The following is a 21,745-nucleotide window of genomic DNA, read 5'->3' as shown; positions in this document are numbered from 1 at the left end:
GAAAGAAAGTTTAAAGTGTTAGCAAGATTCATGTAATAGTTTTTAGGCCATATGAGTATTGTTTTTTATTTTATTTTCACTGCTGGCACATAAGTTCTCATAAGCCTTTGTGCCAGTTATTTTTAAAATGATTTTTTGCTCCCAGCACCATTACAGGTGTCAGCTGGTTTTCCAGAGGTGATCACCCTTCTGACATGCTTTGAAAAAGAGGAGGAGGAGCAACAAAGGGATGCCAATGTAGCTGGACTGCATAAGAGGTGCTTTGAGCCCACTTGCAGACACCTGCCCACCTGCGTCTGCAAACAAAGGTGAAGACACCTCACTTTGCAGAGAGGGCCACCCTCAAAATCACCTCATTCAACATCACCTTCACGTCAACTGTGAAATGGGTTTGGTAGCTAGGCTACTTCATCGCTTGCCTTCAGAATCATGCCTGCTTAAGGGGTTTCCTCTCCCTTCATTTTTGTCAGTCATACCTTAATCCTCTGCCCGCTAATGGGATGAAAAGCCTTTGAAACCTTTCTCTCGGCTTTCAGATTTTTGTCACTCTATTATGATACTTCCCTTTTAATTGTTTCGACCCCTTGAAATTTCACCTACATGCAATTTTCCACTCTCACTACTAGTATTCTCAATATCTCTGCCCAAATCTGCACCAGGTTCTGTGAATAGTTATGCAAATAGTTTGATGCAGGAAATTGGACTATTAACACTTTACAGATCTTGTGGAATTAGCACCACTTCTCAACCAGTAGGAAATGACATGATACAAGAGACAAAAATCGTGACCTAAAAGTCTGTTTTAAAATAAATCAGAATATTTCCTTCCTAACTCACTTCTGTATTTCAGGATGGAGATTTCAGTTACTAAGTTCTTGATAAGCATTTGTCAGCCAAGCAAACTCAGAACTCCAGCTATGATATTCCCATGTCCAGTCCCCATCCAATTCTGCACTTGGTTCTTTTTGAGAGCCATAAAAGGAACCAATAGCCTGAAAACTGAAAGGCATCACAACAGTTTCAGGAGCTAACCTGTCTGGTGGTGACCAGTATATTTGCCACCACCATGTACGTTGCCTTCTGTTTAGTAAAATCTGTTTAGTATAAACGGGGAGGTTCTATACTGAATTCTGAGGGGTTGAATTACGGCAGGGATTTTCCCGATTGTCTGCCATTACTTCAGAAGGTCCAGGGAAACCCCAGAGAAATAGTTTCTGCGGATCTTCCATTGAAATTACGGCAGAAGATCGAGAGAGCCCACTTGAAAATTGATAGCATAAATGTAGCAAGGACCTGCAAGGTAATTACTGCTAAATGTGGCCTAAAGACGACTGCTATATGCTCACAATCTGTATACACATACCCATCCAAGCTCTTATTGATTTTTGGCTGTCTCCTCATTGATTAGATAATTGGGTTTTGATGTCTTTGGTTTCTGGTTACAACAAGATGGGTCAAGTAAGAAGGCTTTTATTGCTCTGTCATGCTAGGTACAGCCATTCAAAGCAGCTGCACTATTTTTTTTAGTTCACAACATACAGTACACAGCATTAAGGGATTCATTGTGGCAACCCAGAAAAATATTGGACTGAGATGTGACAGCATTTCTGGTAAAGTACTGTACAAGAGACTTTGCAATATTACAACAATAATGTACGCTTTGTCGATGTAATAGAGTGTGCGATGGTGTCTGGAATACACATTTTCCTAATGGAGTGAAAAATGAAAGAATTGGCATGATTCCATGAGTGACGCACTTTCAGCCTAGGGTAAATATTCCTCTTCATTCTGCCAGTTGAATGTTAAAGTTGAAATCTTTGGTTTGAGGTACCAGGAAACCTAAAAATTGTGGCCTAGAAATTGGATCGTGCCCGAATTCAGAAGCAATCCAGGTGCAGCGGTCGCTATCCGTGCTTAAAGAGGCCAGCAGCAGAACCACAGGAAATTGGTCTACCGACTCCATTACCAGTGAACTGCAGAGGTAGCAGGTAAGTCCCAGGGCGGGGGGAAGATAAACGGGAAGGGGCGAACAGTGGCCCGCAGTTTTAATGTGGACCAGGTGTAAAACTCCTACTCCTCCAGGTAAATACAAATATTTTACCTACCTTTTTGGTGGCAGCCTCCTGTAAGGACCTCTGGTTTGACTGCTGTACGCCCAGAAAAACTGACTGCAGCATGTTGTGCTTGGTCTCAAACTAATTTGGCCAAGGGGCCTGAAACAGGCAGTGGGTCCCCAATTGGCATTGGCAATAGGCCTAACGCATGTTTCAGGCAAGTGGCCTGGACGAATACAGGGTGCCCTATCTAATATGGTGTACAGCTCGTGTACGCCGCATGCCATTTTGTACCCTTCAGTGCCTGTTTTCGCCCCATAAAACGGGCATTGAAGTCTAGTGAACAGCTTGTGAAACTTCTCCAGTTAGAACAAGTGAATTTGAATGTCAGTCATGACATTCAAATTTATGACCCTTGATAGGTAGTTCAGTGCTGTGCTGCGAGAGCTACAAGGCCAACTGCAATCGTCAGATATTTTAGCCAAATACTCTCACTAGAACAGTGCACCTGTCATAGAGAAGCTACCCTGTGACTTCTTGTCCAGCTGACTGATCAATGTGCTTCAGTGGGCTGTATTCAATCTCCTATCTTGTGAATGTATTAAGATATTTGAAATATGTTTAAAGATAATAGTAATTAGCAGCTGCAGCATATATTAAAATGAAATTCTGTGGGAACAGTCCAGCTTTAAGATAGACTTTAGGAACCTCCTGCAGCTGTCTGTCAAGTGTACGCATTTTAAAGTAATCTCAATCAAAAAGTGTTGTGGACAGTGAAGGGTATTAAAATATGTGAAGTGTTTATACCTTTTAGATTTTGTTTTTCAAAATCACGGGGCGGGATTCCCTTCTTTGGGACAGAATTCCGACGACCCCTCCATATCTACGCCAGCCCCGATCCATTTCCTTGGATCACGTTCATTAAGTATTCTTGACAGACTCCCGGTGGTATTTCCAATATCAAGAGGGAGCCTGCCAGTACAATAGAAGAAGCTCTGGCATTGCTACAGCAGCAGATGATCCAATGATGGACCATAAAAGGAAAAGGAGCAGAAGCAACCTGAAGATCGTAAACAGTCGAGACTGGGGCCTTCAACAGGTAAGCGTTGGGGATGGAATGGAGGGAGAGGAGGCCGCTACAAAGTCATCTCCCTCCATGGGGGATCCTCAGGGCTGTTGCCTCCACTTCCCAGAACCCACCACCACCACCACCTTCTGCATGACAGCTCCAGGTAGTGACAATAACGCAGGCGAATAGAAGTAAAATCCAGTGGGGATCCATGCTCTGTGCCCTCGCCACCATTTGTATGTGATGGATGGGGAAGGAGCAGGCAGTGGAGGCAGGCGAAGGAAAATCCTAGTCAGGGCGGTGAGGCAGCAGTAGGCCTCACCACCTTATTGTCCCACAATTTTTGCTGCTGTCGGGCAGGAACGCAAAGGAAAATTCCTTCCTCCCCATATGTGCATTCATCATTCATAATAGGGGGCACTATCTATGTACACCCTACTTTTAGCTCAAAGTCACTGATTCAAATTATTTGATAATTCAAAGTTGCTTTGTGTGTTAAAAAAAAATTGAATTATCAGTAGTACACTTATTAAATATCTTGCATTCTAAACACAAGCAGCTGTTTCAAAATTGAGCACTGGTTTGCCAGAGCCAGCGAAAATAAATAAGCCACAAGAAAGAGAAGCAAGAGTTCAAGGATGGGGCCTGACTATACGGTGCTGAGGCAAATCAGTCCCAGTGAAGATGAGTGATCACAGTCAACTGCATGAATCATTCTGCTTAAAATCTGTAAGTCTGCAGCTCAGAGTACAGGGGTAATGAATTTACCACCAAGCATTTCTCTAATCTAAGAATGATAAATACTGAGCAGAGAAGAGAGCAGTAATTGCCAAAAAATTACAGATAGTTGGCAAGTCTGAGGCCGTTAGGATGTGAGCTTCATGGCAGTTGAGTGATGAGGAGCAGTGAGAGGCACACAAAAGATGAGTAAAGTATAATAGCTTCATAACATTTCAAGGAATCATGAGCACAGATGAAGCAACAGCTATTCCATAATAGATGAAGCTAGCTGTTAATATTAGGAAAGCCTCAAAAGCTTTGCACAAGTCCAGCAACATCTAAAATAGTTGGAGAACCATAGTTGGGAATTTTAACTCCCGGGCGGAAAAACGGCCTAGCGAGCGACCAACCCATTCTGAAATGGCAGCAGGAGGATCAGCTGATGTTAACAGCTGGGCCTCATTAATGTCCAGGAAACAGTGGAAAATTCGGCATCCCCGAGGCCAACTGCGGGCCTACGGTAAGGGAGGAGATGGAGGTTCTGGGATGGTCGTCGGAGAGGGGGGATTGTCTAGGCAGGGGAGGCCTACACTTCCCTGGTGGGGGCCTGTAGGAGCACTCCTGCTCCTTCTGACCCCACACGGGAAAGTTTTAAACTTACCTCTTCAGTGGTCTGATCAGGTACTTGCTGCCGGGGCACCCACAGTGGCTGCGCAGCTCACTTCCTGCTTAAGAGGGCGTCAGGGTCCCATTAACGTAAAAGGACCCCGATTTACAAAAATGTATGGGGCTGAGTCGCCTGAAAAATCACATGTTTTAAAATCTCAACAGATCGGGGATGGAGCAGGTAATTCACTTGCTTCATTTTAACTGCCCCCCGTTTGCGCCAGGTGGGGGAGTTAAATTTCCCCTCATAGCGTGGAAACTAGACAGCACAGAATATCAGAGGGGAAATTTTCTTCTTTTGCACTTAATGATAAATAACTAACTGTGTTGAGTGAATAGAGGAAAATCCGATAGGTTCCATTCCGGATGTTCAATTTCCCACCACCCCCTCTGCCTGATTTTCCTCTGCAGTCTGCCCAGGAAATTATTTACACCAAAGAACAATAAAGGAAAATTTGCCCCCAAAGAAGTCAAAAGGCCATAGAAGGAACAAAAAACACACCACTACAGGAAAACATCAAAACACTAGTTACATCAACAAGAAAGAACAAAAATGTAGTGTAAAGGGAACAATCAATATGGCACATAAGTTTAACACGGTTCAGTGAGGTGCAGTAGCTGTTCAAGTTGCAAGTGAGGAATTCCTGAAAAAGAAGAGATTGGAGATCTTTAAATTCAGATCTATGCAAGTAGGAAAGAATTTTTAAAGCAGTTTTTTTTCCCAATCTGTCTGCACTTGTTTCTCTGACAGATTTTCGGACCCCTCACCCACTACTCATACTTAGGGCTTCTCAGGAGCAGATATGGTACTCCCTATGGGCGCCTATTCTCATGCTCCTTGGTGCCTTCTGAGGGCCAGGATCGCAGGAGGTGGTCGATTGCTCATGCTCTACAGAAGACTTCTGTGGCTGAGCTGGCCCTCATCTCATGTCTGCTTGCTCCTTGGCAGCTTGGTGTCATCTCCCACAACCCACTGGTGTAGTACTGTGAGGGGGCCTACTGGACGCCTGGCATGTGATGAGGAGCAGTGAGAGGGCAGAATCGTGCAGCTGCGACGCCTCGGTGGCTTGATCCGCATCAACCTCTTCATCACCATCATCATCTTTCTCCTCCCGTGCCGCTTGTTGCTGTGATGGATCTGAAAGGAGAATAAAAGCTAAGAATGGCTGAGCAACGTCTGTGTGGTGCTTCACAGGGATGCCAGGACGACAGTGTAGGTGCTCATTCAGTAGCCTGGGGTGAGGGGTTTAAAGGTGGGGATGCCCTTCCGGTGGTCTGCACCTCTGGTGGCCTGCCTTTGGCAGACATTGTGTGCCAATTTGTCCTGCAAGAAGATACAGTGAATAAAGCAAGGCTAGTAGTTGAGATGTGTGCGCGAAGTGGCAAGAGAGAGAGATGACGTAAGAGATGTGGGAGTATGAGCCTGTTAAAGTGGTGGAATTGGATTTAGGGTTGTGCATGTGAGTAATTGCTGTGAGGGGGGCTGGGCAGCCATAATGCAAAATGCTGAGTTGGAGCCTCCGTTAACCGGAGAGCTCAGTGAAGGGTTAGTTCAGCAAATGTTCTTTAAGAGGGTGAAGAGTATGCTGGTTCCCAGGGTGGGCAAGGAAGAAAAGGGAAAGTTTTGCAATGTGTTACCTTGCCTGTCCCACTGAGGGTGTAGAACTTTTATAGTCCTGGGGGTGAGGGAATTGGCAGTCAGTGTCACTGCACTTCCCTCCAAGCAGCACGAGTGATAATTCTGGATGACTTGGTGACACCCAGGACTCTGTTCATTCTGCCTTCAGTACCCTGCAGGAGGGCTTAGTGGTCTAAATGAGTGAAGCTGTATGATGTTCTTCACCGGATGGTGCCATGCCCTGCTGCTCTCTGGACACTGATGGTGCTTGAGTGTTAATGAGCAGACATGCAGTGATGTTATTAGAGTGAAGTGAAAAAGTCGAGCTTCATTGCTCTTTTACCTATTAGTCCCCAGTCTGCTGCTGAAGAGGGAGGCTGCACTCTTTTTAAAGGCTGCACAAAAGTTTCCAGAGGAATTAATTTCCTTGGGGCTTCTTCCGCTGAACTTGGGTGGAAACCCCGTTTATGCGCATTAATGCAACTCCACACCTAGTATTAAAGTCCTAGTGTGAACTTGAATTTCCCAAACACTATTCTCGTGCGCTTTCTGTAACAAGCTTTTGTCTTTTTGATTCTCGTATTGGGCAACTGCAGACTCTGCTCAATGTTGCAAATTGGCCAGTAGATATAGATGTTCTATATTGGTGTTGCTGCTACTACAAAGAAGACCCTACCCCACGGATAGGGCTCATTGTTAATGCCCATTCTGATGTATGGATGTATAAAATGGCTTGGACCCATGAAAGAATCTCCATACATCAGCAACATTCCAACCCCCACCATCCCACTGATCTATTCCTCTCACCATTTCATTGCCAAGGAAATAAAACTTGTGTATGTATTCCCAAAGCAAAATGCACCTTTGGTACTGATCGCAGCATAAGGAAAGCAATTCCATTCATCCTGCCTGCGCAAATTCCAATGCTGACCTGGATTATGGGTCTGAGTTTCACCATAAATAAGGTAGCAAAATATAAAGAAGATGCTGTTAGCAAAATAGGAGCTGGATTAGGCCTCAAATGGATTCCATTAAAGGCCCTAAACAGCCATCAAAAAAGAGAAGATTTCATCTAATCTTCTTTTGGCTGGATTTGAATTGAGGTCCCTAAGGTGACAGCACAGTAGTACACACTCTGACACCCTATCCTTTTTTTAAAAATTGAACCTGTGCAGATCAGCGTTAAGGGATACTAAAGCTTTGCTCTTAGACAGGCAGATTATTTTTCAATTAGGTTTTTATCTCCACTAAATTCTTGCTTTACATATTTATAAAATCCCATCGCAGCCAAGTCAAATTTATTCCAACCATTTGTGTCATGCCAAAAATTAAAACAGCTGCAACAGCAGATGGGCATTAAGCTAACAGATTCACATATTAAAAAAGCTAAAGCTCCAGAGAGACATCCATGCAATTTACAAGAACTAAGCATTTAAAAAGAAGGACTTCAACACAGCCACATTACAAATGGTAATTTTAGTTGAATTATATTTTCATCTAAGATTTATTTTGAAAGTGAATTGTTGCCCATTGCGAGTTGAGCATTTTTTATATTTAGTTGCAGTAGCGCAGAGACATTCAACTCTAGTGTGGTGTCATTATTCACTCTTATGCACGCTGCATCTTCACCACAGTGTGCTGTCCACCAGTGTTCCACTTAACGATGCTCGTGGTAATGTCTGTGGGTCACTGTTATTAATTTAATGAATGGAGGCTGGAAATTGCTGCTGCTGATATTAGCGTATCAACAGTAGGAGGGTTGATTTTAACTTTCAGCGGTGGCGGAAATCTAGGTGGTAGATCGACTGTCGGTTAGATACCATGCCCGATTTACCTTTCCATTGACTGCATTGGGAAGGAAAATTGGGCGGTGTGTCTAACAGGCAGCCGATCCACTACCATCTGTTTTCCGTCACCGTCGAAAGTTAGTGTCAGTCTAGTGGGTTCCTATGGCATTCCTCTGTTTGCTATTTTTGCTGGGACGTTAGCCTGTTTACACAAAATGAGTTCATGTCCCCATTAAAATAACAGATGGAGGATATCACAAAAACGTATTAATTGCTTGTATGCTAATATCCGTGATAGCAAGGCTTCTAGTATTTAAAGCGCATGTTGTTAATGGTGCTGCTGAAGGTATTTCCCCTAAATTCTGTTGTTAATTGGCTTTTAGCTGATTCTACAGCCATATAACAGATCACAACTTGCTGCAGGTGTCAGCCTTGGCTCAGTGGGTAGCATCTTGCCTCTGAGTCAGAAGGTTGTGAGATCAAGTCCAGCTCCAGAGGCTTGAGCACATAATCTAGGCTGACACTCCAGTGCAGTACTGAGGCAGTGTTGCACTGTCAGAGGTACTGTTCTTTAGATGAGACATTAAACCGAGTCCCATTCTGCCCTCTCAGGTGGACTTAAAAGATCTCATGGCACAATTCGAAGAAGAGCAGGGGAGTTCTCCCCAGTATTGTGACCAGTATTTATCCCTCAACCAACATCACTAAAACCGGTTAGAATCAGAGAAAGTTACGACTCAAAAGGAGGCCATTTGGCCCATCGTATCCATGCCGGTCGAAAAGAGCTATCCAGCTTAATCCCACTTTCCAACACTTGGTCTGTAGGTTACGGCACTTCAAGTGCACATACATGTACTTTTTAAATGAGTTGAAGGTTTTTGCCTCTACCACCCTTTCAGGCAGTGAGTTCCTGACACCCACCACCCTCTGGGACGAAAAAATTCTCCTCCGCTCCCCTCTAATCCATCTACCAATTACTTTAAATCTATGCCCCCTGGTCACTGACCCTCTGCTAAGGGAAATAGGTCCTTCCTATCCACCCTATTTAAGCCCCTCATAATTTTATACACCTCAATTAAATCTCCCCTCAGCCTCCTCTGTTCCAATGAAAACAACCCCAGTCTATCCAATCTTTCCTCACAGCTAAAATTCTCTAGTCCTGGCAACATCCTCATGCACTTTCTCTAGTGCAATCACATCTTTCCTGTAATGTGGTGATCAGAACTGTGCGCAGTACTCGAGCTGTAGCCTAACTAGTGTTTTATACAGTTCTAGCATAACCTCCCTGCTCTTATATTCTATACCTTGGCTAATAAAGGAAAGTATCCTGTATGCCTTCTTAACCACTGTCATGCTATCTTCAGGGATCTGTGGACATGCACTCCAAGGTCCCTTTGTTTCTCTACGCCTCTCAGTATCCTCCCGTGTATTGTGTATTCCCTTGCCTTATTTGCCCTCCCCAAATGCATTACCTCACACTTCTACGGACTGAATTCGATTTGCCACTTTTCTGCCCACCTGACCAGTCCATTGATATCTTCCCGCAGTCCACAGCTTTCCTCCTCACTATCAACCACACAGCCAACTTTTGTGTCATCTGCAAACTTCTTAATCATGCCGCCTACATTCAAGTCCAAATCATTAATATATACTACAAAAAGCAAGGGACCTAGGACTGAGCCCTGCAGTACCCCACTGGAAACAGCCTTCCAATCACAAAAACACCCGTCGATCATTACCCTTTGCTTCCTGCCATTGAGCCAATTTTGGATCCAACTTGCCACTTTCCCTTGGATCCCATTGGCGTTTACTTTTTTGACCAGTCTGTCATGAGGGACCTTGTCAAAAGCCTTGCTAAAATCCATGTAGACTACATCAAATGCATTACCCTCATTTACCCTCGTTGCCTCCTCAAAAAAATTCAATCAAGTTAGTCAGACATGACCCTCTCAACAAATCCATACTGACTGTTCTTGATTAACCCATGCCTTTCTAAATGACTATTTATGCTGTCCCACAGAATTGATTCTAATAATTTGCCCACCACCGAGGTTAGACTGACTGGCCTATAATTACTTGGTCTACCTCTTTCTCCCTTTTTAAACAATGATACAACATTAGCAGTCCTCCAATCCTCCGGCACCACGCCTGTAGCCAGGGAGGATTGGAAAATGATGGTCAGAGCCTCTGCTATTTCCTCCCTTGCTTCTCTTAACAGCCTGGGATACATTTCATCTGGGCCTAGCGATTTATCTACTTTCAAAGATGCTAAACCCTTTAATACTTCCTCTCTCACTGTTTATCCCATCCAATATTTTACACTCCTCCTTAACTATAATCTCTGCATCGTCCTCCTCTTTTGTGAAGACAGACGCAAAGTATTCATTAAGAACCATACCAGCATCTTCCGCCTCCACATATAGGTTACCTTTTTAGTCTCTCATAGGTCCTACTCTTTCCTTAGTTATTCTCTTGCTCTTTATGTATTTATAAAACATCTTTGGGTCTTCCTTGATTTTACTTGCCAATATCTTTTCATGCCCTCTCTTTGCTTTCCTAATTTCCTTTTTAATTTCAGCCTTGCACTTTCTATACTCCTCTCTGCTTTCTGCAGTATTGAGCTCTCGGTTTTTGCCTTATCTTACCCTGTATGCTCCTTGTCATCCAGGGGGCTCTTGATGTGGCAGTCCCACCCTTTCTCTTTGTGGGAACATGTTTGTTCTGAACCCTCACCATTTCTCTCTTGAATGCCTCCCACTGCTCTGACACTAATTTACCTTCAAGTAGCAGTTTCCAGTCCACTTTTGCTAAATCACTTCTCAGCTTAGTAAAATTGGCCATTCCCCAATTGAGAACTTTTATCCAGTTCTATCTTTGGTTTTTTCCATAACTATGCTAAATCTAACTGAATTATGATCACCACCAGCAAAATGCTCTCCCACTGATGCTCCTTCCATCTGCCCAACTTCATTCCCTAAAATTAAGTCCAGAACTGCCCCCCCCCCCACCCTCTTGTTGGGCTTGCTACGTACTGGCTAAAAAAGTTCTCCTGAATGCAGTTTAAGAATTCTGCACCCTCTATATCTTTTACACTGATTGTATCCCAGTTAATATTATCTGGTTATTATGTCATTGTTGTTTGTGGGACCTTGCTGTGCACAAATTGGCTGCCGCATTTCTTACATTACAAAGTATTTCATTGGCTGTGAAGCACTTTGGGACATCCTGAGGTTGTGATAGATCCTATATAAATGCAAGTTCTTTCTTTCAGGTAAGAGCAATCTGCAAACAGCAGTAAGAATCCTTCTGTTGAACGTGACAGCTGCTGGTGAGGCAAAAAAATTGACTTGCAAAGTAAACTCAGCTCAGTGGCCTAGTGGTATGTCAAAAGCAGCATTGCCACCAATACTGCAATGAGACTGTGGAATCGGCACTTGTGCTTAGAGATATCGTAATTCTAATCTGATCAATGCAACCGAACTCCACTGATCAATAAAATGAACACAACCATACAGATTACAATTTTGACAAGGGCAGATCGATCATCACATCTAGTTAATGAAAGTGATGACTACTAAAGCTGAATTCCATTGTACGTCTTGCAGGTTCTCTGTGCTCTCCTACTTGCATTATCATGGTTACATTGATATTGACTGACGTTGTTATTATATTTTAAGAAAAGACTAGAGAGTTAATAACTTCTTTAAGATAGTACCAATGGGAATGCTAAAAATAGAGTAGAATTTAACCCCCAAATAGATTAGAAATTTAAAAAATGTATAGACTCAGACAGAAGTGCTATTTGTTGGAACTTGAAGTACTTTAATGTCAATATAGATATTTAAAAATCCATCTTTGTCTTACACAATTAAGTTTTAAAAAAAACAAATCAAAAGTAATGCTTGGCCAGTCGTTTAACCCAAAGAGATCTGAGCTTAAGAAAATACTTATTGGTGAGAAGAGTATAACCAGGAATTCCTAATGATTGAATAGTACAATTTTGTCTAATGCTTGTTTTATGGAACTCTTTGTAACTGTCATGAACAAGCAGTCATTTTTAAGTTTGATGCAAATCATTGTGACCATTGAGTTGGCTGAACTAATCCTAGGAATGTGATTGTTGGATCAGTTTGAAGATACATACCTAGAAGGACAAGGGCACCAGAAGCATGGGCACACCTCCAATTTCCTCTCCAAGGCACATACCATCCTGACTTGGACATATATCACCATTCTTTCATTATCACTGGGTCAAAATCCTGGAACTCCCTACCTAACAGCACTTTCACCACATGGACTGCAGTTCAAGAAGAAGGCTCATCACCACCTTCTCAAGGGCAACTAGGGATGGACAATAAATGCCGGCCTTGCCAGTGACGCCTACATCTCAAGAATAATTTTTTTAAAAAGACACAATATTTTCAACTGTTTCTTCATATTTGTATTTCATCATACCAGATAGCATACTAGTGAATCTGTTGTTATCTCTCTAAAGCCTCCCTATAGTGTGGGGCCCAATACTGTTCACGTTACTGTAACTGAGGTGGTCTCAAGGTTTTGTATAACCTCATCGTACCTCTTGGCTTTTATGTTCTATACAAAGAACAAGGTTGGATACATATGACCTTCCTGTCTGTTCAAATGACAAATGACAAGAGAACTTACATGCATCAGAAGAATGTAATTGAGCTTTCAGCTAAAATATTTTTGAACAAAGATACTGAAGACAAAACCTGATTGAATATCCAACCAAACTTGACATAGGTCTATAGACTCGTGGAGATATATATTTTGTGTGTGATATATCATTTCAAATATAGATAATACTATATACAACAAATGAACCTGTTTAGGTAGACTCACCCATAATTGGATTTTTTTCCTGTGTCATCTGAATAGCAAGAGATAACTGACCAATTAGTTTGACTCTTAGTAAGTCATGCAAAGAGGAGCTGGAGTGGAGGGAAGTGCATCAGATGATTTTTTGTTTGTTTACTTTGAGAAAAAATGTACCATTATAACAGATGTTTTCCACAAGAATTTGTGACTGTGGGAGAATGATTTTACTTCTAGCTGCTTAGCCTGATGACCTAAAAAGAAAGTAGGAGATGATACGCTTGGAAAGTAGAATGTCTGGAGATGAGAAATACCTTGCTGGAAGATGTTTTTTAATATATGGTTGTTGTTTTGAAAAAAAGTGAAGCCTTCAGGAGCTGGTGAGACTAACATTGGAAAAGTTTATTAATTTCAGAGGTTTGCATTCTGAGGGACTATCAATAGAGGAAAGTTTTTCACTGATTTGGAGAGTGTGACTGGGATGAACAGATCAAAGGCACTGCAGAGTGGAAAAATTTGGCTCGAAGATAAAACCAGAAGTTACTTGTCCAAACTGGAGTTTGGGATTTTGTCGTTTCATGTTGGATATGTAAGTGATATGTACATTGGGTAATTTTGGTTCCATTTTCTGAAGGACGTTATTTATTTGCTGTATTTATTTGCTGCTTTATTAATAAACTTATTTGAACTGTTATCTTTTGTAGGCCTATACTGCATGTTTTTGGCCATGTGAATATTATAACATGGTAGAGGTACATTGCATACCTACAAACACTGACATCAGATTGTTGTAATGGGTGGTAACAGAGACACAGTTACAACATTTGTTCAGTAATTGGACAGCTTATGTGAAATTCAGTGGTGCTGGTGACATGGGGATATGCACCTTTTTGCCACTGACTGAACAGCACGTGTTATATTTAATGGCAATTACAAAAATACAGACAAACGTGCAAGTAGATCAGATAAATGAATGCTACATGTCAGGTTTAATTCTATGTAAAGCACAGAATTGTGTAAAGTCTCCTACGAGTCATGTCCGTTTCATAATCCAAATAAAACCATAAATCCTCCCCAGTTATCTTATTTATGCCCTGTATGTTTGGAGGCCGGTAAAATGGCCCACACACATTGTGCTGGGGCGTGTAATTTTCATGTCCTCTGTGCACCTGCACATAAGACAGCTGACTTTGCCAAATAATGAAAGGTCAGCTAATTTGCATTTGTCTCCAGTACTCTCAGTACATGATGTGCTGGGAACATATGAAGGTCACCAGATAGAAATTCTGGTACCAGCAGTTCTTAAAGTGCTACTGGCTGTCCATAAGCAGTAATTTCACTTGTCCATTTAAAAATGACTGGGCACAGAACGGCTCCATTTTGTAAACAAGCGCTGGAGTTCCTATTTGGAAGAGATAGCCACCAAGCAATCAGGGGAGGAGCAAGAGCAGGGTGGATAAAGGCGACAGACTGTGTTAAAGCTGTTTCACCCATGGCTCAAACTTGGGTGGAGATGCGGAAGAAATTATTTAGCCTAACTAAAGTTGTCAAGGTAAGTGAACAAACATATATGGTAGTTTCGTCCATATTGCTTCTCACTGTAAACTTGGAACAGCATCACAGACAGAGAATGCCGGACACTTGGTAAATGCACTGACATTCTCATTTTTCTCTTCACTGGATCTTTGCAAATACCACAGTGCTGCCCATGTTGGGCTTTAAATGAGTCACACTTGAAGCATTAAGTACTATGGCAACATAAGAATGTTCACAATTACAAGATGAATGCTGTCTTGAGCATTTTGTAGCAAAATTCTTTATCTTTACTATGTCCCTTTCATGTATATTCACAGAAAAGACTGCACTTGATTGATCCAAGTTACAAATCTTGAATCCTCATGAAGAATGGGCCACTGAGATAGTGGGCATCGAATTAATAGAGACGGTGTGGGAAGCAGAATTTGGAGGCCTCACTCCAGTTCATGGCTAGTATAGCTTACTTTTATCATTTATCTCCCTTTTTACTTAACCATTCATTCAGTCATAAGGGGCTACATTATGGCATTTCAGAGTAGCACACTGCAATCTCTTGTCATGTACATCTATGTTTCAAGGGGTGAATCAATGGAAATGTTGTAAAGGATGTTCTTCTGTTTGCCTCAGTGCTCAATGGGAAGAACTAGCCCAGCCAACCTTCAAGCCTCAATATAGCACATCACATCATCCACCATCACCCAGTGGTAAGCACCAGAACAGAGATGTACACTCTGCTGGGTCAGCTAGTTGCAGGACGGAACACTTAGTGGAGCACTGAACATGAGTGAGGAGGAGAAAGTACATTGAATGCACCTGCACTACATCCTGTAACAGCTAATGAAACTTTTAACAGCGTACCATGGCCTAGAAATTTGATCATGCTGCTGCTACGCCGGTTTTACTGGCATAAAATGGGCACCATAGCATCCAATCTGGTGGGCAGTATGTGCATTTTGCGCCGGATGTGCACCACCCGCCATATTGGTACAGGCATCAAAAGAGATGGCCTGGGCCCATGCCTGAACCAGGAGTTAAGTCCTTCGCATACGCAAATAAGGGGCACAATTCCTGTTCGACACCTCCGTTACCAAATTGGTTTACCCGGAGCCGCGCTGGCTGCGTTTAGGAAAACCAGGTCTACATATGGCCTAATCAGCTGTCCTTAAAGGGACGACTGCCGGCCACCACCCAAGAGGTAACTTTAAAAAAAATATTTAAAGTGCTGTTCCCAGCTCCACATTAAAATTAGGGGCCGCTGCCAGTCATTGCTCACCCTCCCAATCACCCGCCTTGTCTCAAGACCTTCCTGAGCTACCACCTGTGCGGTGGTTCCAAATTCAAATGTTCTTCACTGGTGAGCTGCCTGGGGATGGATGCCCAGCAGATGTCAGCAGCTTGCAGGTCTGATGTAAATGAGACCTGAGGCTCATTGGGTTAGGGATCGTCCAATTTCTAGGCCCATGTGTTCTGATAATTTTCTGAGGCGCATTCAGATTGCCGGGGTGAGTTAAAGTACATTTGGAACCAATGGAGGAATAGTTGTTTGTGATGGAGATTGAGCAAATGTGGAATGATTGTTGTGCATTGCTGAGCAAAGGATATTATTGAAATATTGTTGCAATTGCATTGCCTGATTGCAGCACTTTCTGCAGCTCATTCAACAGCCAATTGTACTCTTCCTAAAGCGTCTTGCAGCCTTTTAGCTGCTCCTTCATTAGGGCCCTTTGCAGCGGAAAGTTCTGGCCAACACAGCAGTCAACAGTAGTCTTCCTGATCTGGACTGGTCTATAGTGTATAACTCTCCCTGATCAATGTAAGCAACAGAATTGCTGCATTAGGTTGCTGTAGGTGCATTCTACTTTTGATCTTTGTGGATGCATGGTCAGCATTGTTCCTCTCCTGTGCTCCTGCTGTGATCAGGCCTGGTTGCACAGAATCTCCTTGGTCCCCTAATGCCACCCTTGGGAGTCTTATTGGTCTATTGGATAAGAGGTGCAAAAAAGTTGTAAACGTAAAGATTTTTATTTAGATAATATTGCGCAAATAGAATTCTGGAGGAAGCTGGGAGAGTTGAGAGGTCTGCTTTGAAGAAACCTTATGCAGGTGACACATACTGCTTATCTACTTTGGAGATGCAAATCAGGAGCTAGAAGGACTCAATCAAAATGTTACTAAATATAGCTAAGTTCAAGCACAAATAGGCTGACATGATTAAAATAGCAGGCAGGAACTGACAGGAGAAAGTTACAGGAAATAAATGGGACACGTACAGCATCAGTGCACATATGCAAAACACCTAATATTGAGATTCTATTTGAAGATCTCACTCTTTTAAATTTTTCAAATCTAGAGCAGTTCAAAAGGTCAAAGAAATCGATCAGTGATTCGGAATACAGAAGTTGGATTAATTTTTACTTCATTTCACTGACCTTGGCTGATAATATGCTGGCTAGGGTGCTAGATTAAGTATGGACCAGCAACATGAACAGATTGTGTCATTGTAGGACTCGAGGTGATGCAGATATTTTCTTACCTGACTGTGGGCCTTGCTTTAGTTTTGAACATAAAGCAAGAAAATGTGGAATGAGAAAGGGACATTTGGCCCATCAGATTTCTTCCTCCATAGACCATGTATAATTTGTCCTATCACAGATTCCAACTCTCCAATCTTTTGAGTGCCCACTCTGTGAAACTCCTCACTGACTAAAGATAATCAAGTGATACTCCAGGATATCAGTCCAATCCACCAAGCCATAATATTCATCTCTGGTCAGTTACATTCCACATAAGACATGTCCATGGTTCCATCAGCAAGGAAACTGTCAGCTTTGGAGTATTTGATCATCTATGCTTATCCTATCTGTAACCCAAGTCTTAAATCTGTATTTATCCAGATCTTTTAAAACAAAAAGGTTAAGAAACATAGCATTTTCTGCTTTAACTGGGAGTATGTTGCACAGTCTGGGGTTCATTTCTAGAGGGATAGAATTGAAAAGCAAAGAAGTAATGCCAAACTTGTACAGAACCTTAGTTAGACCGTACTTAGAGTACTGTGAATAGCACTGGTCTCCATATTATAGAAAGGATAAAGAGGCATTGGAGAAGGTGCAAAAAGGATTCACAAGGATGATACCAGAACTGAGAGGATATACTTATCAAGGAAAGGCTGAACAGGCTGGAGCTCTTTTCTCTAGAAAAGAGAAGGCCGAGGGGTGACCTGATAGAGGTCTTTAAGATAATGAAAGGGTTTGATAGGGTCGACATAGAGAAAATGTTTCCACTTGTAGGGGAGTCCAAAACTAGAGGTCATGAATATAAGATAGTCACTAATCAATCCAATAGGGAATTCAGGAGAAACTTCTTTACCCAAAGAGTGGTAAAAATGCAGACAGTGTTACCACAAGGAGTAGTTGAGGCAGGTAGCATAGATGCATTTAAGGGGAAGTTAGATACGTACACGAGGGAGAAAGGAATAGAAGGGTATACTGATAGAGTTAGATGAAGTAGGGAGGGAGGAGGCTCATGTGGAGTTGGGCCGAATGGCCTGTTCCTATGCTGTAGACTCGATGTAACTTGATATAAACATTAATTTGTGTGTGTGGAGGCAGCAGTCATGTTCAGCTAATTGAGGGCTACTGCTTTCAAAAGCTCTTGGTTGATTTTAAGCAGTGATTAACATTAACTTGCTTACCAAAGTAAAAAAAAATGGATAAAATACTTCACAGACGGAAATCATGCGTGGAAATAAGGATCTGGAAACAGCCAAGCTATGAAGAACTAGTCAAGAAATTAGAGGTTTGCCAAAAGTAGAAATGTGAGCCAAGAGCAGGAAATTTACAATATAAATGCAGATTATAAGCTGAAAGTGACAAGAGTTGACATCATGTAAATATAGAGATGTGCCAAGGGACACATGACATGATGAGGGATGACAGTGTTATGTGTAAGTGCAGAGATAAGTCAGAAGCCTAGGAAAAAATTACTTATAACACAAAGGGGAGTATTAAAAACATATGTTACCTCCCATTGAATGAAAGTAAAATCCACTTTTTACATTACAGTCTTCAGTGAGAGAAGGCCTTTGAAGATTGGGCGATATCATTCCCATAAATAACTTGCAGCCAAAGGAAAAACACGGCAAACTAAGGAGCAGTGCCTCTTCTTAGTAATAAAACAAAAGAGTGCATTAGTTAATGTCTGTTACAGAATGTCAAGGGAACAGAAATACTGAAGAAATATTCTCTGCAAAAAGGCTACATACCACATCGAGGAAGGGAGTGAAACATTAACAACAAGGCAACACACCAGGTTTGAAATTAACTGGACAGAAAGACAGTGCAGTCAGTGGTCAATAAACATTCCTTGATAGATAAGTCAAAATCATGCTTAATTAGAAAAAGACAACAGGGAAATATCTCCACTGGGAGTGATTTAGAAATTATCACTTGATTACATTTCAAATCAGTAGACTGACCTGCTTAATTATGGAGATGGCGAAGAAACAACTGAAAATGGAAATGAAGTGACTGCTCACATCTCGTGGTGAGTGACTTGAGAGGATATCTGATAGTAAAGGTCTATCAAAAATACTAATGCTATAGGCAATTTTGATAAAGATGTGGAAAATGAGAAGATATAAGAGGTCATGTTTTTATGATGTGCACTCCTGCTGGGTGAGGCCCTGCTGGAGGAGTGCAAACTTGTAAAATGATCCCTTTAGCATCACTTATCCTTAGTAACCAGACACTACGTAATGTTGAAAAATGTGAAATTAATTAACATGGATAACAGCATCTACAGTTGATTAGCACAGAGGCCTTTCACTCTTAAGAACTGAGTTCAAATCCAGCCATCTTGATGGTAGGATTTGCCCCTCTGTCACTTGACTGTTAGGGTCATATACTTTTATGAGTTATCTCAATCAAAATCCAGTATTTAAGTCATGGTCTAGTATAGTGCCTACCAAGTTCAAGGAAGAGCGTGTGAAAACACGTGATACATCAAGAAGCCTAAATACAGTGTGGAGGGTTTTTTGTTCAAACCGTGGACTTGCTACAGATGATCTATTGGGCAGATAAAAGCATAGTCTGGTTGCTAGGATATGAGGGCTCACCATGGGAGTGGGTGTGAGTACCCAGAAAAAAATATCTAGCATTAAAAAATTTTGGTAACATAACCAGCTTTTCTCTGTCAGCAGAAACTGAGCCAGAGGTTGGTAAACAGTACTCCATGCATGTGTTTCAGTTCCTATACATGAAGCTCAGTCTTCCTCATGCAATGCAAGCATGTGGTGTAACTGCAGCTACCTGCTTAAGCCACTATTAAAATGCTGTTGGAATGCACGGTAAGTAAAATATAAAATGATCAAAAGGAAAAAGGAGAGTGGCAAGAGTGACTAACGTTTATGGTAAAGCCCTGGTTTGGCAATTGAAGTAATAGAGATTCCCAGCTAGCTACTGATGATGCATTTGGCAGGACATGAATGGGGGAATCTAATCACAACCAAGAGGCAGGGATCCAAACCCCTTTTCCAGTATCACTGGGCAAACAGTAATTAGTCTCACATCTTATTTTAAGTATACAATGGGTTGTTAGTGACAGAACGGTTATAATTGTTCCAAGAGCATAGTAAGACAATGTTTTCATAAGATTTTCATCTATACAGGAGCAATTCAAGTAGCGACTACAAAGTTCTCGTGGGATTTATTTTCAGCGCAAAGAATCTGAGTAAGCATAGTAAATAGATTAGGAAAATGTATATTTGACGTATTGATTTTAAGATACAATTTAATACCAGTTTTGTTTCCTCCAATTGTAGGATGGCAACCAATACTCTGGTGTAATTTAGTCTGGCTTTTATAGCAAGGGGACTTCATTGCAATATATTGTGTACCACATAAAACACAGATGGTCATAGTATAATCTTGAACTCTGAAGGTGAAAGGCAAGTACATATTATTGGCTCCATTGCAAAGGAATTCATTTTGTCTCTTTGCTTGAATTCTTCATACCAATAGCACAGTTGATTGATTAAAACCGTTCTTATATTTTCAGTGTTTTTATAATCATCACATGAATTCATTTAAAGAGTCCTCATAGAACTATGAACTGGGAGATTACCAAGGCTGGCTCACCAACCCCTGTCACTATTCACATCAGCAGGGCCTGTTTGAATCATCTCTGATTTCATCTATTTCATAATTATCATAATGCATATTGAACTCTGACCACTTCAATCTGTTCCTCAACAATGGACTAGATTATATTTTGTGAAACCCTCCCAAGACTGACAGTTGGTGAGGAGCTCTTCTCTATTCACTTCCCTATTAACTCTGGTTACCTTGGTTATCAGAAGACCAAAAGGGATGAAGTATCAGTAATTCACACTGGGGCAGAAATTGCTCAGAGCGACGAACCAACACTCCTCGCTGCTCCATGGATTTATACTAACCCGCTAACTTACCACAGTCTTTTCTTCTGGCACTTCTTCGAATAGGAAGCGGAGAAGAGCCCAGCGTCACGTCAGCTGAAGCTAGGACCCTGGGAGAAGCGAGAGGATCGATCTCTCCCCTCAACCAATCAGACTGCAACATTTTTGACACGCTGCGTTAACACTCTCTGTAGGCTTGGAATGTTAAACCAGGAAGTGAAAGGTACAACATTAAAATCAATGTAAAAACAGTTATAGATAGTGGGGTGGAAAAGAGAGGATAAGAAATGATTGAATTAAATAAGAAAGAGAAGGAAAAAGTTTTAAAAATTTAATTTTTTTTTAATGACCACAAACTATTAAAATAAGGAGTAATGAGACTCCACATTTTTAAAAGTTAACTTTTAATTGTTTGGAAGTCATTAAGACTTACCGCACAATTAAAACTTAGTTTATACCTGTATTTTTAAGCATACCTGTTCTGCGGCGATATTAGTTACTTTCCAGCAGAACAGATAAGCACGTTTGCATTTTTTCGATGATTTCTCTGATTGCAGCATGCTATATACCTTTAATTCGAAGCTGTCATATTGCCGACGAACCAGCAGGAACAAGTTCCGGATTTCTACATTTCACTGTGCATATCCGGGCGCCAGAACTTGCTCCTCCATTTCGCCACTAAGAATGGTGATCGTTGTTGAGCTCACCGTTATTTCGCGAGCGATTTCTACTCCATTGTCTTCTAAGTGGGTCTTGATAGCTATTGTTCTCAAACCCTTTTACGTAGCTGGAGAAGGTTAACAGTTTGCCTACCCAAAAGAAAGGCGTCTTCTTCCATAGATGAAAGGGGGAGTTTGAGATCTACACTCACTTAGTGGCAGCGATTTTAAAAATCCATCACTTGTGAGAAGCTGCAAAGAGACCAGAAGCAAGCAGAAGAGATTTACCTGTTGATTCAAAAATTGTTCAGAGGATCATGTGCTGTGTGGGATTCTTCTGATTCAGGATTATTTGGTTTGTGTGGTAGAA

At 41.7% G+C, this 21,745-nt stretch overlaps 1 protein-coding gene across 6 annotated transcripts in view; it reads left to right on the top strand.

Moving 5' to 3' along the window:
- The window catches only part of LOC137313599 (RNA-binding Raly-like protein), a 669,041-nt gene that overhangs the window by 124,945 nt on the left and 522,351 nt on the right, over nt 1-21,745 (top strand). The window contains exon 1 of one of the 6 annotated variants that reach the window (XM_067979540.1): nt 20,345-20,939. The exons of the other annotated variants lie outside the window; for them this stretch is intronic. The gene's annotated coding sequence lies outside the window, so the exon portion shown is untranslated. Of the gene's footprint in view, nt 1-20,344; nt 20,940-21,745 lie in introns of those variants that run through there. 6 annotated transcript variants of the gene reach the window in all.

This window comes from Heptranchias perlo, chromosome 3, assembly GCF_035084215.1.
Source record: "Heptranchias perlo isolate sHepPer1 chromosome 3, sHepPer1.hap1, whole genome shotgun sequence".
NCBI classification, from domain to species: Eukaryota; Metazoa; Chordata; class Chondrichthyes; order Hexanchiformes; family Hexanchidae; genus Heptranchias; species Heptranchias perlo.
This window is presented reverse-complemented; position numbering and strand designations above follow the sequence as displayed.